Consider the following 7,449-nt stretch of genomic DNA (forward strand, 5'->3'; position numbering starts at 1 on the left):
TTTCCGTTAATCTATCAATTATGTTAATTAGCATCTCTTTCACATCTATTGCTCCCAAAATTGCAGGGATTTCTTTTACTATCACTTTATTCTCTGATTTGATTTCAATATCAAAACCCATTTCAAATAACTTATCTTTATAGATTTCAATCATCTCCATTCCGGCTTGATTTTTGATTTCAACCGTTTCAGGAAGAAGTAGTTTTTGTCTTTTTATACTTGATTTTTGTTTTAGGCATTCATATACTAATCTCTCGTGGGCTGCATGCTGATCGACTATAATCAATTTGTCTCTTACCTCTGCAATAATATAAGTATTATAGACCTGACAGCGTGCAAACCCGAGCGGGTGGCTCTCTATCAAATCAACTTGCTCTAACACCTTTTTTTCTAGAACCATAGCCTCCGCTTGTGCTGGGAATTTCTGTATGCCGGTATAATCAAACGATTTTGACTGTTCTGATAAGCCTTTTGCTTTTTCATTTGGAGAAGCAAATTCTTTTATTAGTTGATTTTCAAAAGGACTTGGCCTTCTTTCATTTTGAACATCAGGTTTATCAAAAGGATCTGGCAATGTTGAATCCATTTTCTGGTCATGCGCTGGAAAGGTGCCTATCCTTCTTGACAATGCTTTAATTAATCCTCTTGTCATTATCTCATATATGAGCTTCTTATTCTGAAACCTTACTTCTGACTTATTTGGATGCACATTTACATCTACTTGATCATAAGGTATCTCTAAATGTAACGCTGCGAAAGGATACCTATCGCTTGGAATAAAATCATGATATGCATACCTAACTGCGCCAATAAGTAGATTATCTTTGATTGGCCTTCCATTAACAAACGTATAGATCTGAGTGGACTTACCACGATTGACGGTCGGCTTACAGATGTGTCCCGTAAGTTTAATGCCGTCTTCTTCTTCATTAATCTCCAGAGAACTGCCCTGAAATTCTTCTTCTACTTCACACAATCTATGAAATAACGAAGTCTGCTTAGCGTATTTTAAGAGCTTTTTATTACCTGAAGTGAGAGTAAACCCTATATGATAGTTAATCATTGCTAGGTTGTTTACAATATCAACAATGCTTTGAGTTTCTGCTCTTTCGGTTTTTAGAAATTTTAGTCTATTTGGAGTGGCAAAAAATAAATCTCGTACTTCAATATGTGTCCCTTGCGATAAAGAGTAAGGAGTTTGCTCCCCTATTTTCTCTCCACCCTCATAACTTATAGACCATGCTTCACTTGCTTCTCTTGCCTTAGACGATAATTTTATCCTACTTACTGCTGCAATTGAAGGCAGAGCTTCTCCTCTAAAGCCAAGATGCTTGATTTCTATCAACTCACTATCGCTCAATTTTGAAGTAGCATGGCGCATAAACGCAAGTTCTAAATCGTTTTTTTCTACTCCGTTACCATCATCTGTCACAATAATAAGGTTACGCCCACCACTTTCTATTTTAATCTCTATTTCTAAACTTCCAGCATCTATTGCATTTTCCACTAATTCCTTTACTACACTTGCTGGCCTTTCTATCACCTCCCCCGCTGCTATACGGTTTATGGTTTTTGTGTCTAAAAGAATTATTGCCATAGATTTATTATGAAACTGGTTTTTCTTTTACTTCTTTGGTCTGTTTCTCTCTCCACTTTTTTAACCTACCTGCAATTTCACTGTTGGAAATTGACAATATAGATACGGCAGTAATGGCAGCATTATATGCTCCATTTTCTCCTATAGACATGGTTGCAACTGGAACACCCTTTGGCATTTGAACTATAGAGAGTAGGCTGTCCAGCCCATTTAATTGTTTACTATGCACAGGAACGCCGATAACTGGTAAACAAGTTAGTGACGCAACCATACCAGGTAAATGAGCTGCACCTCCTGCACCAGCTATAATAACCTTAAAACCTTCTTCTTGTGCAGATTTAGCAAAATTGAAGAGCCTTTCTGGTGTTCTATGTGCAGATATTATGAATATATCATGTGAAACTTCTAATGCTTTTAACATATCAACAGTATGGACCATAGTGGTGTAATCTGACTCACTTCCCATAATAACAGCAACATCTTTTTTTATTTTTGTCATATTCAACACAATTTTACTTACTAACTAAATAATGTTCCAGCTAAAAAGCAACAAATATTTAAATTATATTATAAATATAATATATAGAATTCTCGTTAAAATAGAAATTTTAAAAATTTAAATAAATATTTATATTAAGATATAGAGATATAAACTTCTTATGTAAGATAAATTTATAAAATAATTATTTTTGTATTTCAAGCTTTGTAATCTTAGCTTGTTCTTTCTATAAATGGTTTTTTCAGATAGACTGATGGTAAAATGGTAATTTAAAATTACTAGAAATTTGATAAAAATATTAATATATAATCAACTTAAAGTTTTAAATATTGATATCATATAATTATTGACAAGTTACATGATATTAATATCTTGGTATATTAAATATTATGTTATAATATTTAATAAAGTTAATTGATATGTGAGTGTAAGAATTATGGAAATAATATCGTTAAATAACTTAGACAGTGCAGGAATAAAAACAAAGTTGCTTTATATAATAAATAAAATTGTAGAAAAAAATGCTTGGACTCAGGCTTTTGCAGCTGAGAAACTTGGTATTGATCAGCCAAAGGTATCGCAAATTAAAAATGGTAAAATAGATGGTTTTTCTTTAGAGCGATTGTTAGGATTTCTAAAAAAACTTGATCATGAGATAACAATCACGATGACAGAAAGCCAAGAAATAAAATCTGAGGCAGAAAAAGTAAAACATGAAGTTGAATCGCAATAGATACAAAGTTGACAACTTGTTTTTTGTGATATAGTATAAAACTTATTAAGGTAGTATCTTAGGGCTGAGTCTATTGTAGAAAAGTGTATAGAACGGGTAAGTAACCGTTTCAAATTGGTTCTGTTGGCAAGTCAAAGAACACATGATTTAAATACAGGGGCAAGTAATCCAATTCAAGCAGCTAAGTTTAAAGGTCATAAAAATACCATAGTTTCCTTACATGAAATAGCAGGAAAACAGGTGGATACTCATGAGCTGTTTAGCCTTTTGGTAGGTAGATGCAAGGAATACATGAAAGGAAATATGAATAATGTTTACAGCAGTAATACAAGTAAGCTAGCGAATTTATTAAATTTTTCTGATAACACAGATCTTGATGCAAGTCAAGAAAGCCAAGATTATGAAGTGGATGGTGAAATAGATGATGAAATAAATGATCAAGATGGCGATGAAGAAGTATCCGTTTAGAAATCTACTGAAGTCACATAGTCTTTAAATGATTTGCATTGCTATCTATACACTGTTGTTCTGTATGAGTGTAATGTTGTGTTGCATAGTGTCTAAGTCAAATGATGTGTACAATAAGGTTTTAGCGTTCAATAATTTCTCAACGCAAGTAGTTGTACTTATAACAGCAATATCAATCATTCTGAATAATTTTTTTTTAATTGATATAGCATTGTTGTATGCTAGCGTTAGCTTTATATCAACTATAGCACTAATGAGATTAATGTTGTTTTGATAATTTATGATAGGATCCATTTTCATATTTTTAGGTATTTGTTTGATAATTATTTCAAATATAGGGGTGATCAGATTTCCTGATTTCTATACTAGGTTACATGCAGCAGGTATTACAGATTCTAGCGGTGCAACGTTATTGTTAATTGGTTTTGCTTTGCAGAATGGATTTTCAATCAATACTGTTAAAATAGTATTATTAATTTTTATAATATGGGTAGCTAACTCAACTAATAGCTATATTTTAGCACGCACTCATTATAAAGTTAAGAAAAAAACTGTTAAAGAAGGCTAAGGTGTTAGAAATATTAAATGTAGTGTTACTTTTGTTGTTACTAACAGTGACGGTTTTTATAGTCTTCTCGCAACATTTAGTCGTAAGTGCTGTTCTAATGTGTGTATTTAGTTCACTTATTGCGCTTATATACTTAATTATGAATGCACCTGATGTTGCAATTACTGAAGCTTCTGTTGGTGCGGGGCTCAGTACAGTTTTTACGTTTGCAGCACTCTCCTTGATAAAGAATCATAAAGTAAATCTATCTCATAACCCTATAACGCTTTTTTTTATGTTATTTCTGGCTGTATGTTTGTCATATTTTATGATTCAATTGCCAGATTTTGGCAGCCACAATGCTCCGATCCACTTGCATGTTGCTCCTTATTATGTGGAAAATACCGAAAAAGCTACCGGTATTCCTAATATAGTGACAGCTATTTTGGCAAGCTTTCGTGGTTATGACACGTTTGGAGAAACTATAGTAGTTTTTACTGCTGCGCTTTGTATAACGTTGATATTAAAAGAAGAAAAAGAAAATGATTAAAGATCCGATATTAAATGCAGTAACATTTTTGATGATACCTTTTATCATTTTATTTGGTTTATACATACAATTTCACGGTGATTACACTCCGGGTGGAGGTTTTCAAGCAGGAATAATTATTGCCTCCGGGATAATATTATACTCAATGCTATTTGGTGTATCTACAACTCTAAAAGCAATACCTTATTCTGTGATTAGATTGACTAACGTGTTAGGTATTTTAATTTATGGAGGAACGGGCGTTGCAACAACTTTACTTGGCCAAAATTTTTTATCTTATGATATCTTGTTAACCAATAATAGAACCGGTCAAAAATTAGGTATTTTTTTGGTGGAATTAGGTGTAGCATTTACTGTCTGCTCCTCTATGTTAATTATATATATAAATTTTGCTCGTAGGAAAAAACAATGACTTTATATAATTATACGATTATTATTGTATTAATGGTGCTAGGTTTATATATTATTATAAACGATAAAAATTTAATCAAGAAAATGATAGGGGTAAGCGTTTTCCAAGCATCTGTTTTGTTATTTTACATATCTCTAGGATATATAAAAAGTTCCTTGCCTCCTATATTGGTTTCAAATTTTTATTCATATAGCAATCCTATACCCCATGTTTTAATGCTTACTGCTATAGTGGTTGGAATTGCAACATTTTCAGTTGGATTATCCATAGCAGTAAAAATGGAAGAAAAGTATGGAACAATCGATTAAGACAAGTGTACATAAATTAACAGTATCTTAAACTATATGAAGTAACAAATAGCCACAAGTTAAAAGTAAAATTATAGACTTGCTCGTTGTAAGTTTGTTTGTTAATAAGAAATAAAATTATAAACTATAAAGGTAATGATGTCAACTATTAATGATGCAGAAGATAAGAAAAAAATTATCAAAGATCTGGTAACTAAGAGTATAAAAAAGGGTGGTTTTATCACCTTTGATGATATAAATGATAAATTATCAGATGAAAATTTTTCGTCTGACTTTATAGATGATGCTATATCTTTATTGCAGGATTCCGGAATTAATGTGCTTGAAAGTAGCGAAGATGAAGAAGATATTCCTTCCAACAGTGATGATAGTAAACTTGATGATGATGACACATCGCCAAATGTTACTGCAACTTTAGTACAAAATGATGATCCAGTGAGGATTTATTTACAAGACATGAGCTCCGTAAAGCTTTTATCAAGGGCAGATGAAATCGAGATAGCAAAAAAAATTGAATCTGAAAAGCATAACATGTTACGTGCAATAATTGAAACATCAGTAACATTAAAGGTGATAAAAGTATGGCGTGATGATTTAAGTAATGGAGCTCTCTTACTGAGAGAAATTATAGATCTGGATGCAATTTATAACTCTGATTTTAATGTGGTACCCAAAGAAGAAAGTGAAGAGAGTGAAGAAAGTGCTGAAGATGTTGAGGATTCTGAGGATGTTTCTGAAGATGCTGAGTACTGTAGTGATGATGAGAAAGATAGTAAAAAAAGTGATGATGAGAAAGACGGTAATAATGAAGATATAAGTTCAGTCAATTTAAATGTTTCTATTCTTGAAATGGAAAGTGACTTATTGCCAAAGGTCATAGTTGCATTGGATGAGATAATTACTTTAACAAATGAAGCGTTGATATTAAGAAAAAATTCTAAAAATTTCTCTAATGAGCTAGAAAATTTGTATAATCAAATATGGTCTATAGCATTACAAATTAAGTTAAGTGATGCTGCTGTTGCCAGAATTACACAAGAACTTTATAAGATAAATAGATCCATTACGCTTGAAGAGGCTAATCTTATTGCTGAGGCTAGAAAATACGATATCGATAGAGAAAGTTTCTATAAAGTTTATGATGACGTGCTTTTAAAGCACGAATTGAAAAAGATAAGTCTTTTAAAGATCAATGAAAATCAGTCCTCTTTTACAGGTGAATTAAAAAACAAATTTTTAAGGTTTATAGACGAACGGTACCTTGAACGGTATTAAGCAGCATATACAGGAAGATAACGTACAAGAATTTAAGGAGCTAATCAAGAGAATACAAAAACACGAACGAGAAGTCTCTGAAGCAAAGCAAGAAATGATTAAGGCTAACTTAAGGCTAGTAGTTTCCATTGCTAAGAAGTATTCAAAAAGAGGCCTTGATCTGCTTGATTTGATACAAGAAGGCAATATTGGTCTTATGAAGGCCGTGGATAAGTTTGATTACAAACGTGGATATAAATTTTCAACTTATGGCACTTGGTGGGTAAGACAATCAATCACTAGAGCAATACCTGAGCAGTCTAAAGTAGTTAGAATACCAGTTCATATGGTGGAAATTATCAGTAAAATCAACAGAGCATTAAGAAAGATGACTCATGAGATGGGAAGAGAGCCGACGTTAGAGGAATTGAGTGTAGAACTGACAATGCCACTAGAAAGAATACGCAAAGTTATGAAAATAGCAAGGGATCCAGTAAGTCTTGAAGCTCCAACAGGAAAAGATGATAGTAGTACCTTTGGTGATTGTATAGAAGACAAGCGAGTCTCCAGGCCAGAGGATGCTGCAATACTTGCTGACTTGCGTGGCATTACAACCAATGTTCTTGCAACTTTAACACCAAAGGAAGAAAGAATTTTAAGAATGCGTTTTGGCCTTGGTAAAGATGGGAAGGAACATACCTTAGAAGAAGTAGGAAAAATTTTTAATGTAACACGTGAGAGAATTAGGCAAATAGAGGCAAAAGCACTGCGCAAGTTGAAACATCCAAGCCGTGCTAGAAAACTTAGAGGGTTCTTTTAAGTATACGTGTCAAGTTAAGAAGAAGCTGATTTTGCCCGGAAAAAGTGGAGAGCAAGTTAGGCCAAAGTTGTATAATTTCACCGCTATTTTTCTTTTTCTATGAATCTAATGAAACAACATGCTAATCTACAGTAAATATTATGACAAACAAAAATGACAATTCTAATTCAAAGTATAGAAATTTTTATGTTCTGGGTGATAGCTTATCCGATAATGGCGCAATCATTGGAATTTTAAATAATTTATCCTTTGCAAAAAGCG

The 7,449-nt window shown here is 32.6% G+C and overlaps 1 long non-coding RNA gene across 3 annotated transcripts; it reads left to right on the plus strand.

Moving 5' to 3' along the window:
- The first annotated feature begins 1,062 nt into the window (after positions 1-1,062).
- On the plus strand, positions 1,063-2,190 carry LOC123257794. 3 transcript variants are annotated; one of them, XR_006507895.1, is made up of 3 exons: positions 1,063-1,189; positions 1,700-1,873; positions 1,934-2,190. It is a non-coding gene; the product is annotated as an uncharacterized LOC123257794 (long non-coding RNA). The 3 variants fall into 3 exon arrangements; XR_006507894.1 differs by having other exon boundaries at positions 1,065-1,189; positions 1,745-1,873; positions 1,934-2,187; XR_006507896.1 differs by lacking the exon at positions 1,063-1,189 and adding an exon at positions 1,354-1,441 and having other exon boundaries at positions 1,745-1,873; positions 1,934-2,189.
- The last annotated feature ends 5,259 nt before the right edge of the window (positions 2,191-7,449 follow it).

This window comes from Drosophila ananassae (genome assembly GCF_017639315.1).
Source record: "Drosophila ananassae strain 14024-0371.13 chromosome 4 unlocalized genomic scaffold, ASM1763931v2 tig00000066, whole genome shotgun sequence".
Taxonomy (NCBI): Eukaryota; Metazoa; Arthropoda; class Insecta; order Diptera; family Drosophilidae; genus Drosophila; species Drosophila ananassae.